The sequence below is a fragment of the Haliaeetus albicilla genome, chromosome 10 (assembly GCF_947461875.1).
Source record: "Haliaeetus albicilla chromosome 10, bHalAlb1.1, whole genome shotgun sequence".
Classification (NCBI taxonomy): Eukaryota; Metazoa; Chordata; class Aves; order Accipitriformes; family Accipitridae; genus Haliaeetus; species Haliaeetus albicilla.
This window is the reverse complement of record NC_091492.1, coordinates 14918633-14939773: the sequence shown is the minus strand read 5'-3', so window position 1 is coordinate 14939773 and position 21141 is coordinate 14918633. Positions and strand designations below refer to the sequence as shown.

At 38.3% G+C, this 21141-nt stretch overlaps 1 long non-coding RNA gene across 1 annotated transcript; it reads right to left on the bottom strand.

Annotated features, from left to right (window-relative positions):
* Nucleotides 1–15020: 15020 nt before the first annotated feature.
* Nucleotides 15021–20942, bottom strand: LOC138687090 (uncharacterized). The gene is made up of 3 exons (XR_011326425.1): nucleotides 20623–20942; nucleotides 19663–19825; nucleotides 15021–15078 (listed from the first exon to the last, which is right to left on the bottom strand). It is a non-coding gene; the product is annotated as an uncharacterized lncRNA (long non-coding RNA).
* Between the last annotated feature and the right edge of the window lie 199 nt (nucleotides 20943–21141).

Genomic DNA, 21141 nt, shown 5'->3' with positions numbered 1-21141 from the left:
AGCTTGGAGGTTTTTCACTCCCCCAATGTCTCATCCTTAAAAGTGAGTCCTGTGCAGTAATTCTATAGAATGCCTCCACCTCCATAAGGAAAATATGCCCCCTCTAAGAACCTGCTCTCTTTCTTTCCACAGGATCATAGAATACTGTGGCTCCTTTAGGGAAAAGCATATTACAAAAACAAAACAAAAAAACCCAAACAAACAAACAAAAAACTTTTCAGTCATATCTGTCAGCTTCTGGAAAACCTAGCAGCAGGGGGCTGCTACAGAGAACAGGAGGAAGAATGGCACAGGACATGGCTTTCTCCTCTTGTCAGTAGGCATTCTGGGCCCACACTATGCTATTCGATTCTTACCTGCACCGCCAAGCAAGAGATCACATGACTACTATCTTTTTGAGTAGTATCAGAGTGATGCTTTGCTTATAGGACTGTTTTTGTCATAGGAGTTTGCTACTTCCTCATGGGATTTATAATTCTTTTATAACATCCTATGCATGATCAATGTAACAAAATAGTCACTGCTAATTGCACAAAAAGTAAAAATCCATTTGTAAACATTGTGGGGTCCCCTGCTCTTTTCATTCAGTACTACTTACTAAAACTACATAAATAGCTCAATGAAATTAAAAGCAGGCACCATCTACTTCACCTTCCTGAATTCTTTCTTCCCATAAAACTGGATACTAGATGTGATTTTGCCTTTTTTTCCTGTTAAAAAAATGCCTCTAAATTATATTAAATGAAAACAAAATATGGACTACTATGAGCTATTTCTAGCAAATTTTACCAATGCTACTCTAATACAGTTAGAATATAACATTCCCCATCCCTATTACTTTGAAAATTTTACTTCCAGACAACCCTGACAAAACCATCTCAGTGCTACTGTATCCAATGTTCAAACATAAGCTTTAGAGACAATAGTTGAGTATTAGTCTTTGTTTTGTCAAAGCACCATATATCACATCTGTCCCAGTTGTGCACTGTGAAAAAACGTATCCTAAGCACTATAGCAACCCCAAAATATATATGATGTTTTAAAGCAAAAGTGGATAAAACCAGTCCTTTTGCTATTTGTCTGTTTTCTTTTTCTTGATTCAGCTTTATTTAGAGATAAGCTACAAACAATACTGAGACAAGTAAAAGGAAACTGAACTAACAAAGCATATGACAGTAAACAGCTTATCAGCAATAGTTGTACTGCCTCCCTCCCTGCCTCATTCAAGTTAAAGGAGATCTAGAATTTATAGAATGCTGGAAAAACACACTTCAAAGATTTGAAGCAGACTCAGGAAGAATGCGACAGTTACCAAAGTCCATATAGGGGCACAAAGACATAAACAGTCATTATCTGTGCAACTCAGCTGGAGAAAGCTACTCAAAAGTATGCAGTGAGGAGAGACAGGACTGCAAAGTAAGCTCACAACAGACCTTTCTGTCCCATCTTTCCCAGATCACCTAACAGCCCAGTGCAGCGACTGAGAACGCCATAGAAAATAAATGTATCACAGTTTTTTGGGTCAAGCTGTTTTCCTCCTATAGGATATATATTCAGATTTGGAACAGACAGAGAATAAATATACAAATATACTAGAAGGTAATTGTAACATTTATCTATAGATATCTCAGACTTGGATGATGCAATCCTATGAGTAGTTTTCAGTACAGCATTTTATTTTTTTAACCTCTGCTAAAATACAAGGCCACAATTGGATCTTGCTGTTCCCCTGAAGCAGTCCTTTCAAGAAGCTTGAATTCTAAACCACTAATACTTATACAAACAAGGATTGCCTTTTAACATATAAAGTTGTCAAGATAATAGAGATTTATAAAGCATTAATCAATTTCTGAATATATTTGATTTATAGTCTGAAGCTATTCCTATAATCAACAATATTGGTTTTCTTAGAAAAACAATTCTTATTCTACGCCATTATACAGTCTTAAAAGGACAAAGATGCAAACCATTGATGTACTTTCTGTGCTAGTTTTTTATAGAAAGTTAGAGAGGATGATTGTTCCTTTATCATCATTTTTACTTCAGTTATTCAACTATCAGATCAGCAGGATACTTTCAGCACTGATGAATGTAGTGATATTTTGAAAGCAAACAAATTGCTCATGGGTGCTATACAAGTTTCATCTTCAAATTCTGTCCATACACTTCAGTTCTGATCTGCATTATCTATTTTATTCTTGACCTGGAATTCTAAGAGCCCAAGGCTGCTGATTTTACAAACTGAGCCTATAACTAAGCAATGTGAATTGGGAAAATATTTTTTTCTCCACAATAAATAGGCAGAAGAAAGAAGAATGTTTAGGATATCTTGGTACACAACTGAAAGTGTGCTGCATTGGTGTACACGTGCCACTGGGATAGCTGAGAGAAAAAAACAAAAAGCCTGGAACACCAAGGGAATCCTGTTAAATCAGAAATATGTATTAGCCACCAAGCCTTCCAGAATATTATCTCAGAACCAAGCTATAGACAAAGGTCAGAAAAGTAGTAATGAGGTTGCCCTGAAACAATGTTGAGCAAGGAAGACTGCAAGACTGTTTGTAATTTAGACAATGTTAGATCAGATAGTAGAGCCTTACATAAATGCTGTTTCACAAGCATCATCAGAACCACTAATTCAGTTATTTTTTCAAATAATTATTTTTGAAAATACTCATAAATACTCATGCATTTGTCCAAATTTACCAAAGCGGTAATCGTCACTGCTGGTTTAGCTTTTATGGAATCTATTAAAAGTAATTTTGTTTATAATGACACGAGACATGTAAGTGTACCTATATACAGGCACAGGTCTAAACTTCTGAAACTCAGTCCTAATTAAATTTCTTGCCTGCGGAACTACTCTGTGTACTCTACCTATACACTGTTCTCCAATTCTCAGTGCTCTCCATTCCATTTTAGCTACTAATTTACTTTCTTCAGTGTTTCCTGGGGCTTACAGGGAGGATAAAGGAACATGCTTCTTTCTTCCAATGCTTGTACTGGTTCATGATTGCAGAAGAAGGAAATTCTTGTACGTTTTTGGAGAATCTGAGACCATGCCATCTATGATTCCTCTACTGTAATATGATATATTGTGCTAGCTTTTTAAAAGATAACACAAAATTTATTTCCTGCACTGAATAATGACAGTACAATAAAATAATAGATATTATTGTGCAACCTGGAGTCTTTAAGCCAACTAAAACATGACTTTGTTCCAGACAATTTTTATCTGGAATTAAACACTAATAGAGCTGTGGTCTGAATTCTGGCCTTGCATACAAGAGTTATCACAAAAATGAAACAAAAGGTCTCCACCCCAATAAATAAAAGCAAGTGCAACAGCAGAAAAACATGTCCTGTTTCATCACTGTAGAAGCACACACGAAAACTGAGAAGCTCCTTAAACAGTTTAAGAGTTGGCCTATATTCGTAAGAACATATGATAGTTTGGCTGTGGAACTTACTTGCTAAGACCAACAGTTAAGCACATCAAGCATGTCTGACTGACAGCACAGATAAGAGTCCAAGTTAAAATATTCGTCAATGTAAGTGGATTGCAAAGTATATAAAAACTTCCATTTCAAAATTTAATTAAATTTTATATATTTGAACTCAACCTTTAAGGATACACATTCTCCAGGAGTTTCTTCATTTATAGTTATCACATCAAACAGGACATAGGGACAGACAAAATGGTAGTCTGATCTACTATGCTAATAGCCTTGGACATAAAGTTGATACCTTATTCCCTTTCAGTAGGTAAGTATGAGGTAACAGATGTTGAGAACAAAGTCTTGTGACAATGAGAAAATAGGGATTACTGTTTACAACCACTATTCAAAATTTCAAGAAATTCAGCATTAAAAAAATTGAAGCTTGATTCAACTCTTATTAAGCAGCGTCTCTCCTCATAAGTGGCCTAGTGATATCAAGTTAAGAATGCCTTAACCAGGTCTTAAAAGTGAAGTTCAACTCTTTGCAAAATATCAGTATAAATCCCATGCACCAGGTGGAGTTTACACAGAATTTAAAAGGCATGTAACTCTTGCCTCAACTGCCTGCTCAGGGATCAATTTTGCCTTAACATACAAAGCAAACTACAGTGAAAGAAAGGTTATTGCGCAGTATTTAAAAGAAAACATGACATTCAGGAAAAAAGTAAATACCATCATAATCTCTATAGTCTTTACCTCCTCACTAAACTAAAAATGAATAGGATGGCTATTAGTTCAGTCAACTGAAGTCTGTACAATACATGCAAAACAGGTACACAATTACACTTATTTTTATATGAAATCCAAATTTTCTACATAAATAAGTTCTAAATACCATCCCAGATCATATACTTCTTTCTTTGTTGTAAGCAGAAAAAAAGAAAAAGAAGAGAATTATTCTAGAACAATCTTAATCCCACGCCCCCTCCCAAAGATGCCAAGCCACTAGGGTTTTTGGATGCTAGAAATGACAATGAGACTTCTGACATTTTTCCATTGCTCAGACTTAACAACATGAAATGAAGGCAAAGAATCAACCAGCTGATGAGCTACTTTAAATTACATGAAACTCATTATTGAGTTGACACTAGCTAGGTTTTGTATCACATTTAGAAAAGATTATATAAAATTATGGTTTGGATTTATGTGAAGGAGAAGAAATTTAGATTCTATTATATTTGTACAGTTTTGCAATGTAACGGTGATATTTACCAAGTGAGTTTCCTGCACAACAATTGATGTAGTATCTGATCTGTATAACATCACTCCTGCTCATTAAACACAGAGTTTTTTAAAAATTTGATATTTAAAAGACTACCAAACTTTATTTATGTTTTAGCATTGAAATAAAAGCTGAAGGTACTGCACAGAATTTAGAATCTATTAATAAACTAGACAAACAACACATTCAAAAGTATTTTCAGGAAAAGGAGAGATGCTATACCAGTCTGGCACTATATTTAAATCTGTCTTAAAAATGTGAGTCCTTTTAGCCACAATGAATATCTATAGATAATAACAATATAATCTAAAGATAATTTCTGGGACATACGCAGATCATAAATGGTTTGCTTACTGGTTTTAACATGCAACACCAGTAGCTCTACAGATTTTGATTTTTCTACTTAAAATTTTTAGCACATTTGAATTCTTATGTGTGCTATTCCTCATATTTTCTGCAATTCAGAAGGTTAGTTTGTTAAACTCATTTCAGTGCATTTTAAAGCAAGTTGATGTGCACTAGTGTACATTTATTTAAAGTTAAATTATATACTGCAAAATACCTGTCACATTTTGGATTCTTCTATCCTCATTTTGTTCTGATGGTTGTCTAGTGTGACTGACAATCTGTGCACGGTATGTGTCCTGGTTTCAGCTGGGATAGAGTTAATTTTCTATCTAGTAGCTGGTATAGTGTTATGTTTTGGATTTAGTATGAGAAGAAAGTTGATAACACACTGATGTTTTCAGTTGTTGCTAAGTAGTGTTTATACAAAATCAAGGATTTTTCAGTTTCTCATGCCCAGCCAGCAAGAAGACTGGAGGGGCACAAGAAGTTGGGAGAGGATACAGCCAGGACAGCTGACCCCAACTGGCCAAAGGGGTATTCTATACCATGTGATGTCATGCCTAGTATATAAACTAGGGGGAGTGGGGCTGGGATGGATCGCTGCTTGGGAACTAACTGGACATTGGTCCGTGGTGCAAGTGGTGAGCAATTGCACTGTGCATCACTTGTTTTGTATATTCCAATTCCTTTACTATTATTATTGTCACTTTATTATTATTATCATTATTATATTCTTCCTTTTTGTCCTATTAAACTGTTCTTATCTCAACCCGCAAGTTTTAATTTTTTTTCCCAATTCTCTCCCACTGGGTGGGCGGGAAGTGAGTGAGAAGCTGCGTGGTACTTAGCTGCTGACTGGGGTTAAACCACAACAGTATCTAACAAATTCACACATTGACTTTTGACTGCTAATATAGGTATACACCAAACTGATTCAAGGCTTTTCACCAATGCAGGCAAAATTCGGTACTGCAAGCATAGCAATAAGGGACAAAGAGCAGAAGGAGGAATTATTGGCCAGGGCTGTCTCTTGCACTACCATACACCTGGTCCTGCTGTTCACCACTATTTCCTGGTGATACAGAACCATTACTCCACCCACCCCTTGATTCCTGCAGCTACATAACCCCATAAAAGGCAGCAGCTCTCTTTTTGGCTTTTGATCCAAGTTATTAACCCCCTAATTTTGCAGTTATGGATACCATACTTGCCCCAAAATTTTAGCATAAATTCTTTTTGGGTTTACAATCCCATTCATACCCATCACAACCTCAAAACTGAGAATAACTGGAAAAAAGAGTTCTAGCCAATATTTTCATTATAAGCTTAGTTCATTCAGAACCTGCCAATTCAGAACAGGTCAATTCTAGGCCATTTATGTGTGTTCTAAAGAGTACATATATCAAATTTACTTCTTTTCCTTGAAGCAGCCAAGAGGATGTGCTTCAATGTATGTATATGTTCTCACCAGCTAGGCCAAAGAGATAGCATGGGCAAGTGCTCAGAGTAGCAGGACTAGAAACAGGAAAAATTTGCCAAATTCCTTTTTCTTACAAAGACTTTCTGTATGATCTTCACAAAGAATCTTAAGATGGCTTCATTGTCTCACTCTACTCATGCATAAAACAGGAAAAATTACTCGTTGCCTAATCCTTTACAACATTTTAAGACTTCACCGATGAATATTAATAAGATGCGTAAATGCCAATTTTTGCTTTCAGGTAGGTACATACAACCTATCTTAATCTCAGACTAGAATTTTGCTTTAGTATAGATAGAGAAACTAGACTGTCAGTCTTTCAAATCAAGAGTGGAAGTATTATTTAGCTGCTGAATCCTTCTCATACTTAATGTAAAAATGTAAAATTGTAAAAAAGCTCAGTCCTCCATTCCCCACTATTAGCTCCAGCAAGATTTTAATGTGAACAGTCTTAGTATAAATTTATCAGCAGTGTATAGATTTGAATATTCAAATTATTAGATTTATTTTTACTGGAAGGAAAATTGGAATACAGCAAGACAAAACAAGTTTACATGATGTAAATCTTGCTATTACTATCCATGGTGATACTGGGCCAGAGTGGAGAATGAAGTGGAGCTGGCTGCACAAGAGATCTTAAGCTACCTCAATAACTATTTTAAATCACTTCAATACTGTTCCAAAAAATAAGTTATTTACTACTGGGTAGAAGTGATGGGAATCTTAGTGCACAGGTCTGAGGAGCTCACTGTAACTGTTCAGGATAGCAGCAGACACTAGGTTTAAAATCCTAATTTAGAAAAAAAAGCAGTCTGCTATGATGTCTGATCTCTTTAGGACACCACAACCCTATGAGATAGGTGTTTACTCAAAATTCAGAAACTCCTAAATCGTCTTTTGCTTGTAAAGTACTCTACAACCCACATTAACATCTTTGCTTTGAACAGTTGGCTAATATGTTAAGTCCAGAGACAGAAGTTCTCATACAGTTACTCTCATACATATCTAGGTTGAGACCCAGCCTAGTTACTCAACATTCAGTTCAGCTGAGTAATTTCATCTCTGTTCAGGAAAGATACAGAACTGACTAAGAAAAGGCATTGCTGGCCAACTAGCAGGGAAAAGAAAAAAAAAAAAGCATATACAGGCATGCTCTGAGCACGCCCTGAGACTTCTTGCAAATACTTACAGAAAAGAAAAAAAAATCCTTTTTCACATTTATGTAGTTATTTCTATTTTATACCTTGTCTGTCACGATTAACACAGCACATATTCTTTCCAAAGAATTACTAAAACTTTTTGTAAGGGATGACTCCCTCCTCTGTTGATCTCCTCTAGTCATATCACCCTTCTTTTGATATAGCTTTTGCCAGTAGTAGTAGGAAACTATTATTTGATTTAGGTCATCTTGATTCTGTGCTGTAGCTAGGCTCTTTACCCTCTCTGTCAGCTCAGAACTGGCAATGAACTCTCCTTCTCCTACATGTTATGGCAGTGCTAGTATGTAGCCCTTTGTCATACATCATTAGCTGAGATGCTTCCTGTCAGGAGCACTGAGCTGTTATTACCCCAAGGTTCCTACACTTGACAGGAAAAGGCAATGCTGAAGGTAGAACATTTGTGAGCTGGAGCAATGCTGGAGGGCATCTGGGCTCATTACTCACTTCTCCATCTGGAAACAGGATATTTATTGTTATGAGACCTTACCTCCACCAGGGCATCTTATTTCTGAGACTATCAATATACTCAGCCTAAGTCAGCTGCTCACTTAAATGTCAGCGTGCCAAATACATGTACTGTAATTTTATTGACTGAGCAAAATCAGCTTCTTTGATTAATTGTGATTGTTTCTGGTTTTAGCTAATAGAACTGAATGGATTAAAGGTCCCAAGCTTTCAGATATTTTTTTTTTCCCCTGTATAAGAACCCAAACTGTTTTAAAGCTTAATAAGGTAACAAACACTTAACACCACACATACTGTGTTCCCATATGCGGTCAAAAAAACTCTTCTTCACTGTTCAGCGAATGTAGTTAGGAAGCCAGTCTGCAACCGCTACTACACTAGTTCTATGCTGGAATATCAAAATAAAAAGGAGATCTGTCCACAAATGTTAGCTGCATTTTTATATAGGTTATGCAGGGTAAAAGAGTAAGGCTGACTCTCTTAAAAGGATGCATTTTTTAAAGTCTGTCCACAATACCTGAAACTCCCTTGAAATTTTACCTGAGGTGATGCTGACCTACTCAGCTACAAATAAAAATTTTCACAGCAAACCACATATCATAACACTAGACTAAAAAGGTCACATGTCTTCATGAACTAAGGATCACTCAGGATGTTACCTTAAGCATCTGCTGATATTAATGGTCAGAAATAAGCAATATAGTTTCTATAGGGTATTTTAAATTATTATTGAAATTGTTACTTCGTCTGTTTTTTTTTAAAATGCACACACAAAAAATCACAGAATTTAAAAATCTGCATCATCATCTTTTGTCCTCAGAATTTATAATTCCTGTTTTCCCCATCCAGTGGTTTGACAGCAGAGTGCTTTATCTCTGTTAAATGACAGACTACATTCCTACAATCAAGAGTAGTACAGAAATCTTGCTCTGTTTTCCATTTAGTTCCTTAGTTCCATTTTTTGAGTTAAATTGAAGGCTCCACAAAATATTTATTCACAGTTTATAGAACTGCAAAATGAAATAGATTGTCTTCATTAACTCTTACCAATGAGACCGGTAGGAAAACAAAATTTTATTTTGGGTGTTCAAGATCAAAATGATCTTCTGATTAACTATTCCATATAAAAATCACCTAAGTAACATAAGAGGGCTAGGAGATACAGGCCTCTTCATAAAGTTATTTCTTGTTCCCTAGGAGATAATCTCTACACTTTAAGGAGTGAGTTTTTCCTTCTGTTTCCTTGGTGATGCATCAAGAAGTGAAGAAACCCCTTAACACACAAAGCTGTGTTCTCTATTAAAAGACAACCTAGGGTGTTACATGCCCTAGCTATGTTCATGAGATACTCATGAGAGATGGTTACACTTGGCATTAAATGAAACGGAAAACTATCTTTGGCTGCTGCTCTCCATGACACAGCACTTACCTAAACTTTTGTTTTACTGCAAGATGTACAGCAAATATAAGTCAGCGTCTGATTTCAATTTGTCTGCCATTTACAAATATTTTTTTCCTCCTTTTCAGCTGTTACCTATAGGTTTCAAATTGTATTATCTTCCTTTTTTTTGAAAGCGTGACCTTATTCTTCTCGCTGTTATCACTGTTAACCAGCTCCAAAATGGAAGCAGTGGGTTGTATTCAAAAAGGTTTCCCACATAGTACAATATAACCAACAGCCAGAGCTGTCTGACCAGGCGGTTTGGAGCAGATTTTGCTCCATGTGACACATTATTGAATTCACAGAAGTCCCACTAAACTCACTACCAAAATTGTTCCCAGTTTCATTCACTGTCAGTCTATTTTCAAATTACTATGGAAACGATTCAACATCCTGATATTTGTGTCATAACTGATGGACACTTTCAGTGGAGTAATTTTAATGAAAACTGTTTGGTTGACAAAGTGAAGTTTGGGGTTTTGGTTTTTTTTCTTAAAGAAAACTTCGAAGCAGGGGCACCTTCCCGGCCCGTACGGGTGGGAGTAAAACCATGCGCGAGGCAACCGCTCCCTCTCGCGGCAAGAGAGGCGGCGAGAGGGCACCGCGGTGGAAACGCAGAACGGCTCCCGCCTCCCCGCTCCCCCAGCCCAGCTCCCAAGCGGGCGGCTCTCTCTCCCTTACCTACGGCCGTCCTCTCGCTGGGCCGTTACAGGAATATCGACACAGAGGAAAAATAATGCCTTTAACGAAAGGAGACAAGAATTAAGGGGGACAAAATAGTAACCAGAAGATAAGGAGGTTCATAACCTTAAGGCAACTGAGTTCATCTCTGAGATCAGCACCATCCCTAACTCTCACAACACATGCACTGTTTAAAAAACCCCAAACTGACGTGCGGAAAACAGACTCCACAATCGGTGAGATTGTAAAGTAGGTAAGTTCATTCAGCGCTGGGCAGCACGGGGGGTAGTCCCACCAAAGTCATGCGTGCCTGATTTGGCAGTTCACTTTAAATTTATACAGTCAAGTGTTACATATACATAGAGTTTTGCAATACGCCTATACATAGGCATTACCTATCCCCGCTTCATATTAAAATTAGCTCTAGGAAGTCATTTCCATAGACTCCTCTCAACTGTGCTTGCGCAGTGCCTCCTTATGGTGGTCGTGAAGATGAAGGCTGTATGTCTTCTTCACGGTGAACTCTTAACCTTCTGTCCCTGCACAGACTCAGTTGTCCTTTGGCATTTGTCCAAATCACAAGGTCGGTCTTGGCTGGTTCTTGAAGCCACTGCTGCTTCTTATCAGGGACTATCTCCTGTCCCAGCCAGCCTCAACAATGCAAGCATTAAACATCACTTCTTATCCCCTTGGGCCATGTCTACCTCTATTGAAACTTCTTTAACTTCATTATAAGCTAGATAATTATTAAACAATTCTTATCCACATTCATATATCTACTATATCTGCTAAGGTTTCTTTGGTTCCCCGTCTCAAAACCACCACCACCACCTTAGATTTGGAAAAGTGCCACACGTTAAATACTAGGCCTTTCTCCCCCTTTTTTCAAGATTGGCTGATAAAAATGAGAAAGGAACGAGAATGTTCTTTGAGCTGCATGCTCCGGCTTTATCCGGAAATGAAGTATGCCCATTTACTCTTGCTTTAGGGGGATTAATTTCTTTACTAATAGAAATAATAGATTTCAAAGTTCAGAAGTTTCTCTGAAGATACCCAAGACAAACCACAATAATTGTCCTTTTACTAGGCTGACTGCTTCTCTGGCACCACGGGAAGACTTCTGCAAGACAGCATGGCCACCGTACCGTACACTATTTTCAGCAGCATGTTACCTGATCGTCTGACACAGTACTAGGAATATGCACATTCCCCAACACAGAGCCAGTTTGCCTCTGCTTAACCTCCACATGGCAAATTTCTGAGATACAGAAAAAAACTTTTCCTGCTTCAATAAGCAGCAAGAGACAAGAGTTAAAGCCCTTTACCACAGACTTTTCATAAAGGGAGCCACTAGCATGTAATGTAACACAAAACGTACCACCTGATGATGGCAGTCTTTTTGGCACATGATCTTAAAGAACTGTTCTCAGCTTTAATCAGAGTTTGTTAGAAAGCATTCCAGTAAGAGCTCTGGCCTTGAGAAAAGTCTGTCTTTCTCAAGCCTCAGACTTCTAGTAGACAAGAGATATTTTGTAAATGACCCACATCTCCAGTTCAATGCTTCTCAGACGCAAAAAAACCTGACTGCAGGTACTTGCCTGGAGGCAGCTACGCTAGAGGAAACTGAGCCAGGATGTTGGTGGAAACTTGCAGGGGGAGTGCAATGGCTATCTACTTGCAGAGATAAACCAAGTGGCCCTAAGCTTTTCTGTATTTTCTCTTGCCATTGTCTTCACAGAGAGGAAGAAATTTCCAGTACCTTGCTGATATGCTGGGTTGCATGTCCAACGTAATACAGATGATTTAAATGTCATTTAAAAGATAGGAAAGTTGCACACACAAAAAAAGCCAGACTCCCTTGGCAGTCCCCTTTTGCCTGGGCTCCTCCCGTTTCCTGTTTCATTTGCAATTCACATTTCAGCTGGAGACACTGCAGTTATCTCATGAAAGGGACAACCACTGTGCTCTATTAAAACACTAAACAAAATGCATAACTGGGGCATGTTGTTAGAGCAGCAGCTTAATACCACAAATAGTCTTAGATGAGAATAAGGGAAGCTAGCCTTTACTTCAGGGAAAGTTTGATTAGATGATCTTAAATCTTCCAATCTTCTATATGAATCATGTGACCAAATCATCAGAGCCATCTTTGAGGACTGTGTGAAATCTTAAGCATTACTGTTTCTCACCAACCATTTCATTTTTTATTCAGGCCTTTTTTTCCCCATTTCAAATTACAAAAGAAAAAAAGTCATTAAATAACACAGGAAGATATTCTATTTCTTCACTTTTTTCCCCTTCCCAAACCTCTCATAACAGGTCAGAAATGAGTCATTATTCAAGTGAAGTAGTATGATGACAAGTTAGCACAGTTATTTTTCACATTCTCCCAGAGTACAAAGGTAATAGATGTGTGAATAAACAACTTCTGCTTTTAATACTAGAGAGGATCTGCAAGACAATTTTAATATTTCTCTCCACTAAGTCACATATTGTTCCCGAAGGCTAAAGGGTTCGTTGGTAGCTGAAAGGCAGACACCTCATACTTTCAGATACTCTGTCCACATTATTAATTCAGTGACAGATAAAAAGCTATTCCCATTTTAACTTGTTATTCAAACATGTTTCAAATTGGCAAATCTTAAGACAGACATTTGGTAAAGCTCCAGAAATCAACAGTAAAATTGAGATTGACTGGAGCAAGACTGAAGCTAAAATTATGAAGTAACCTTTAGAACTAAAACAAATAATGCAATAGATATTGGCGGATGGTTAAACAAACTCATAAAAATCTATATATGAGGATAGATGTGCCCTTTAGTGCACAGCTTTGAAATAGCACTCAAATTGGTCAGGAAATACTGCCACATCTTGCAAAATTGTTTCATTTTTGAAAGCTCCAAATGTGACAATCCTCTGCATTTATCTAAATGCAAAGATCTATCTTGTACATAAAACTTTTATCAGATGATCTCTCTCCAAAGTAACATATAACTCTAGTCATCAAAATTTTGGCTACATAAATGAACAAAGGAAACGCAGATACTTTCATAACTGAAGGTGAAGCATTATTCCCTGTTACTTGTTTTGCAGTCTTTGCATTCACGGAAATAACTGTAGTGAAGTATTTCATGTAAACTATTTTATCTGAGACACAATATAACTGGAGAGAGCATGTGCAATGGAAAATATTTATAAAAAGCTGGTATTCAACAGTTTCTAATAAATTCCTTATGCATTTCCTAATCACTGAATATGAAAGTGTTGATCTAGCAATAATTTGACTCTTGGCTGTAGTAAGATTAATTACAAATACAAGCTCAAAGCATAGAGAAAATGGTCAGTCACAAGCCATCATCAAGCTGGACTTCAGTAACAGCTTTCAGGAATGTGTTTACCTTGTTCAAGGACAAGCTTCTGTCAAAAGCTGGACTGGCTTCTTTTAAGACAGCCACTGACTGACGGATTATTGGTAGGCTAATGAACAGTTGTGGTTTCTTCTATAGAATAAATAAGCTATTGAGTGAATAGATGATTGCTTCTACAGAATACTTCTAATTACATTTTATATATGTCCAGCCTCAAAATATTATAAAGTGCTAGTTATCTGCATCTTTGCTGCCTCCTTTCTTCTAAAAGGAGAAGCTCTTGCAGATGGACGTATTCCTATTCAGTAACAGCTTATTACCTCAAGAAGCCAAATTACTTTTTTCTTTTTTTTTTCTAAAGCATTCTTAAAACTGTAGAGTATTTCTTCATTCCCCAATCCCCATTCTCCACTTCTTCCACCACCCATGTAAGTACTTCCTTCTTCAGCACACCTACACACACTCACTCTCTTTTCTTCAAAAATCCCATAATGGCATAAGGTAGATCTGGCAATATAAAGAAGGCTTCTGCACACTATCCCAACTTCTGTGGCTCACAAGCCAGTCATTATTTGCCTGTATTTTAACTGCATCTGGAAAGAATTAAATCCAATATGACTGCTTAGGGATTATCTATGGATGATTCTCAGAAATAAGTTGCCTTGTCTAAGTAAACATTAAAAACCTGCTGTTTGTCCCCAGCTACCTTCTCCAATGGTTTCTTTCATCCTTGCTTAAACCTTTGTACACTGCCTAGCTAACCACTCTTCAGAGTTGTTACCTTCTCACCTTACATTTAGAGGGCCTAGCCTATTTTGTAACAGTTGCAACATACTTCAGGAAAAATGTAAATAGATACAGAGGTATAACAACAGTATCTTTACCTTTATGTGACAAGAAAATGTCCTTGTTACTCTCCTTTGAAATGAAGCCATTTGTCGAGAGTAGTCCTTCAGTTAAAGAATAGTCACAACACAAAGCAGGAAACAAGAATATATTTTTCTTCAGAGTGGATGTTTGCTGCACGTATTACAGAGAACAGGACAGATTGTTAAAAGTGTATAGTTCAAGAATATGTGAAGTTTAGTTGCATCCAAATTTTAAGCATGAAAATATAACAGATTGTGGTTTTGCATGTGTTTTGCAAAATGTAGGCTTTATCTTAAGAATTCCTTTGGTTTCCACTCCACACAGAGTTAAGGGCAAAAGTCTACGTAACCAGCAGGACTTCTGAGTATATGCACATAAAGAGTTCTCAGAGTGCAAGTGAACTGAAATTGTTAAAATTAAAAGATCAGATACTTACAGCTCAGGGACTCGTTTTGTATCAAATACTACTGGACTTGCTGCACACTGGAAAAAAGAAAATTCTCATATAAATATAGCGAATGCAAGCATAACTCAGTTATATTACAAAACATGATAACTAAAAAGAACAACAGTTGGCAAGGCCACTACACACCATGTCAAGGGTCTTACTGGCATCTCAGCTGTTACATGCACTATACGTCCTAATAAACTGAAACACTTTTTACAAAGAAAAACCTTATCAAAAACTTTTTGTCTAGTATGATTCCCAGTAACACTGAGATCTTTACATTAGAAAAAGAAGGAAGCTGGACCTCATTCAGGAATTTAAATAATAGAGAGACCACACCAGGGCTGGCTGATTTTTTTCAGCATTGATTTTGATGATTTTTCCTTTTCCTCCAAAACTGTATTTGAGCCAAGGTGTTTTGTTTGCATTGGTTGTGGGTTTTTTTAACTCAAATCATGGTTTTGAAATTTAGAAATTATTTTGTCAAAGATCAGCGTGTATTTGAGTTGTGAATAATTTTTTGCAGTATTCACTCCTTGCTCACTTTGCCAGTTAACCATGTTGTGTTTCTCTCTCACTGGATAACCTAAAATTTGAAAAAGGCTTATTTTTCCAGCTGAAAATTTCCCACAAACATTCTCAAGTCTTAAATTTAAGTCTTCAAAAGGTATTAAGAAAAATTTCTGAAAAAACACTTATTTTTGTTTCAAAGGTAAAGCTTTGATTCCTTATCCAAACTAATTTTCACACCTTTGCTTACTATTGACATTCATGTAACATACTTGTATCAGGCTCCTATCGCAATAAGTTCTGCAGTCCATAAAAATCCCCCCAAAGCACAGTTTTAGCACGATGAGCAACAAACAAGAAAAGCCAAGCAAATACACAAGATAATGAAAGGGTTAAATAATAATAAAAGCTGTGTTTAGAATAATGAGCTGGAATTTTACTCTGTTAAATGCTTATCCAGTGTTAAGACATAGGCACAGATGCAAATACACAGTTTATTCTAAGACATTGCTTAGTACAATGCTTACAGAGAATCATTGATATGGGTTCCCAGTAGATGCAACTCAAATGAAGAAGGAAACTTCTTGCAATGTCAATTTTTCAATACATATATGCACACACACACTTTTTTTGTTTTTATTTACACAGATATGCCTTTTTTTTTCTTTAGTCATCCAGCTCTTACTATAGGATAAAATAACAATCCTTCTGAGCTTTCACCTAAGCTTAGAAAAAAAAGGCTTTCCATCTTGCTAAAGACCATTACAAATTCAGCCTGATAATCTAACTTAGTACTTCATAACTTTAGCTCAGAAACTGTATGCCAAACTAGTGTTGAAACTTTCAATTTATCTTACTCTGGCTCACAGAAGGTGGTACCTGACCAAGAGTTTATTGGGAAGAGAAAAGATAAAATTGATGAATTTTCTTTGCATATTTTTCTGATCCCCTCCCAATCTTCAAAAAGGTCTGTACATAACACTGAACACCATTTGTTCATCCCACAGAAACCTCTGTCAGTGAGGAGGAAATTAAAGAACCGCCTTTCCCCTGCCCATGTTGCTAACATGGGATCTGTTGGCATCTCTGTGATCTCTGACAACAGCCTGTATGCAGGCAAAAAGTACAATAATTTCCCTGAGTAACAAAAGCAAAACACCACACTCAAAAACCCCCAAACCTAAATCCAAACTCAAAACACTCCACTTGCAAGAAAAAAAAGATTTGTCACATACACTTCAGAAGGCAAAATCTAGTAGAGCCCCACTGCCTGGATAAATCTGTTTAAAAATGTGGAGCTCCTAAGTTGTTGTTCTTGCTAACTCAGAAAGAAAATCACTTAAGCTATCTCCCTCCCTGCTCCCCCTTAACAGATTTCTACAGTACGGTCGTCTGAGCTTGTTATGACACTACCTGCCGATGTACCCCTGTTCGCTGATGTCTACTTTCATTTTGTAATGAAAAAATGCATAGCATTTAAATGTTTATATATAAAAAGAGAACAAAAACTTAGTTAAAAGTAACTATTTAATACTCTGGTTTTCTATCAGTTATTCAGCTATGCTCAGGATTGCAGGCAAATGACAGGCCAATGACGAGGTTTTGGCATGTGATTCAGTTAACTGAACAAGCTGTGGAAAACTACTGGACATGACATAAAAAAATATCACTAGGAATTACAAATAATACTATGAGAAGGCAACAAAAGTTACAAATAGTGCTGTGAGGGTGGCCGGATCCCACAGGTTCTTAAGGGGGAGTTACAGGAGAAATTGCCAGACATCAGAGATAACTGGAAGGGACTACTAGGGACCTTTCAGGGAGTAAAGTCATACAAGGCCAACAGCATCTAGGTAACCATATCAGTAATACCATGTAAGGCCAAGACTAAGTAACCCAAATCTGAGTACAGATGTAACAAAACTGGGACCAATTGGGAACAAGTAATTAGGGGTGGGTTGTTTATTTGGGAGGAGACTGGGATGGAAAAACAGAGGTATAAGGACAGCCAAAACGAGGGCCGGGAAAGGGCAAAAGGAATAAGGTATGCAACTCATTACTGGTGCTGCACAGAGGTACCTGTCAGGCAGCCCTGGGTTTCATCACCACAGCTGCGGCAGGACAATAAACTAAACGTTTTGTTCTGACCATATCACAAAACTCAAACCTGCTTCCCTAGTCAGGAGAATTTGGGTGGGGGCAGGCAGGGTGCTCTTCCAGACCAGCAAAGGAACAGATGGCTGGCACAAAAGTCCTGCTTGTTGTGCCTTCTACACCTGCCAGTGCAGGCAGCTGCCCACTTCCTAACAGGCTCTTCAGTTAGTGAGTCTTAAAATTCTCTACAAGTTTCAGGTTCTTTCTTTGTTCTTTACTGGCTTGCTTTCTTTCCATAGTTGAAGAGTTCTAGAAATCAGGCAGTGTGCACAATATACCAACTGCCTTATCTGATGAAAGTTGATACCAGAGGTTCAAAGCAATGGCCATGTAGGGCCTGTAATTTTTTTTATTTGTTTTATTTTTTTTTTTTACAATGTAACTGCGTTCTTCTTCAGGAGTATTTAAACAGAACACTTTTTATAATTTAAATAACATTGTATAGTATTAGATTTAAGCAGGAGTCAGGAATGCCTGCTCATATTTTCATGGTAAGACCATGTTAAGCACATAAAATAACTCGTTAAATAAACTTGAAGGGGGTTTATTTTTCTTTTGCAGTAACATGAAACTGATCTCTTTCTGATTGTCTAGTGATAAACATAAACAATGTTTATTTGATTTCTAAGGAAGCATGTAAAATGCTTCATCTTAAAAAAGAAATTCAATTTGTTTTATATAAAGAAAGCAAAAAAGGCCTGAAACAAGAACTGAATTTGAATGATCCCTTTTAGTGCCTGTGTAAGACCAAAGCAAGACCTCAAACTGCTGAGAGTTGTGCAGTCTATTTAAAAACAAAGAAAACTTCATATCAGAACTATTTTTCATCACATTGTGTGATAATAGTAACATTAGAAACTAAATGAAAAAGCTCTTATCTGTAAGAGAAGGAAAACAACTAAAAAAATTGAAAGAGACATACAAAGAAAACAACAACAATGTGCAAGTGTTAACAAAAAAAACTAGGGGAAGCATTTCAGCTGTGTGCCTAACATTCTGTGAATACAACTCACAAGTTGATGTTAAAAATTGGTATGCAGGAAGAGGAAACTCTACCTTGCTATTTATCTGCATGTTAATTTAATAAAATGGTAATCATTCAAGCTTGTGATTCTTTAGCATCACTTGAAAATAAAATGTAGTTTCATCCCAGAGGAGTTTTCTTATTATTTATTGAATGGTTTGGTTGTGTAAGACATAAAACAGGCCTGTAGTAACAAGGATATTTTGGCAAGGGAGAGGAAAGTATACAAACACTGCTTCTAAACTGCCTCCTTAGCTTGGGTTCAAGCTGATACACCAAGTTCACCTGCCATTCTTAGTATCCATCAATCTGCTGGCTCACACTCTGGCTTGACTTGCAAACAAGCCACTAAGCTCACAGGACAGGTAAGTCTGGGCTGAATCATACTGTTGCTGAACTTCATCCCTACAGGCATAGATATGAATGGCACCCCACTGGTTTGGACTAGCTCACTTTGTCAGGTCTTTAGATTCTTTTTTTTAAATGCAACAATACATATAAATGCTATCCTATGGTATTTTAAATACTGCTTATATCAGTCCTGATGATTCTGCTTAACTCCTGAAATTTTAAGTCTGGCTTGTAGGGCAAAGAAATGCTCCTCCACACACTCCTAACTTTTCTTCCTACCTGACTGCCCACTAAAAAGAAAATCCTGTATGTCAAAAACAAAACCAAACCCAAAACCCCTTCTCTAGAAACATATCAATCTGTAAGTGAGCACAATCCAAAATAGTCAAGCCAGGTATGCATGCCAAACAGCTCTTAGAGCAGCTGAATTCAGTCTTGCCAAAATAAAAGATTAAGCCAGGCAGTGCAAAACACAGGTAAGCCACATTGCGAAGCCTTATTGGTTTCGGCCACATACATTAAAAGCATGCAATTACCAAAGGCTGTACACCCAGCCTACAAAAATATCAAAGTAACATACCTCTCCTTATGAGGCTTTTTTTCTTTCTGCACTTCTCTGAACCAGACTAATAATTACAGTCCATGAGACTATCTTTCCAGTAGCTCTTCTCTGCCCCGCCACTGTATTTCTCCCTCCAAAACTAGTCTCTATTTTCCTTTGAAGGTCTTGACTGCTGCCACACCTGCAACACCAGAGGCAGATATTACCATCATCTATTGAATCAGATTATGCCAGACTGAATAAACATAACAATGGAATTTAGGGCCCCAAAAACACCAGCCTAAGAAGGAGCAGAGAACCACCAGCAGACTGCATTTCCCTATACAGCCATTGCAACCACAAGCTGTGTCAAGGAACTAAAGATGAAGAACCCCCCTACAGACAGCGAGGGAAAAAGCCTTTGAGCACTCAGTTCTGCTCTCCTCAGGTAAGGGGCCCATTCAAGTTTCTACTCCACAAATCCATGAATCGCTTCAAAAGGCCTTTCCTGCTCTCTCACATGCCAGGTCAACTAATCCAGTCCCAGTAGACTCTCCTCAGGGCTCAGCCTGGCTCACCTCTTCCTCAGGGAGCACCTCCTCTAACACTTACCCATAGAGAGGGACCACTAAGCTATTGTTGGCTTTCTGCCCTTACAAAGGCCCCATCCTGTCTTCCTCAACCAGGCACCTTCCACAGGTTTTAGAGCCTTCGGGTAGCCCCTGCCTAATGAGGGGCTAATGGCCAAGAGGCCACACCTGAGGAAATATGCTCAGTAGCTGCTCTCCTGGCCAGGCTTTGAGACAAACCTCTTCTTAAACACAACCAGCCTTTTTATTTGCCTGCTGAAAGCAGTTTCTAGCTAAGGGCCTCGGGGCCCCTGTACCACTCAAGTACACTTTGCTCCTGTCAGTAGCTTTAGGCCTAGCAAAGAAACTAGTGCTCTTTTTTTAAGATCCCAGAAGTGGAACAAAATACAAAAATGGAGCAGATGGGTACCGATGCTATTTATAGCTATGGAAGCCTTAGCAATGCCTCCGTTGGTGCTTAAGTGAGGCAGCAGGTTGGTGCACGGGTGCCCCTTGCCCCATAAACGTCAGTGCCGTACTTGGGGAGCAAGGAGGAATCGCGCCAGGAGGAGGGCTGCGGAGGAGCACGCTCACGGGCACTGGAATTTCAGGCTTCGAAATGACAGGGGGGAAAGGTGAAGATGCCGTTTCCATGTGCAACGCTCCTCTCTGCTGGTTCAAACGTCAGGACGGGAGCCGCCTCCTCCCTGTTCGGTGCTGTCAGACCCGCCCGCCGCCTCAGCAACCGCACGCCCCCGTCCCGTCCCGTCCCTTCCCTCACGGCTTCTTCCCGCCTCCCGGGCGCGGCCGTTGCGGGCGGCGGCGGCGCGAGCCCCCCGATGCGAGCGCCCCCTGCCGCGCCGTGCTGGAACTGGGTCAGGCGCCCGAAGTGGGCCGAGGGGGCGGGGCCGCGCCTCCGAAGGGCGAGGGGGCGGGCGGGCTCCTCCCG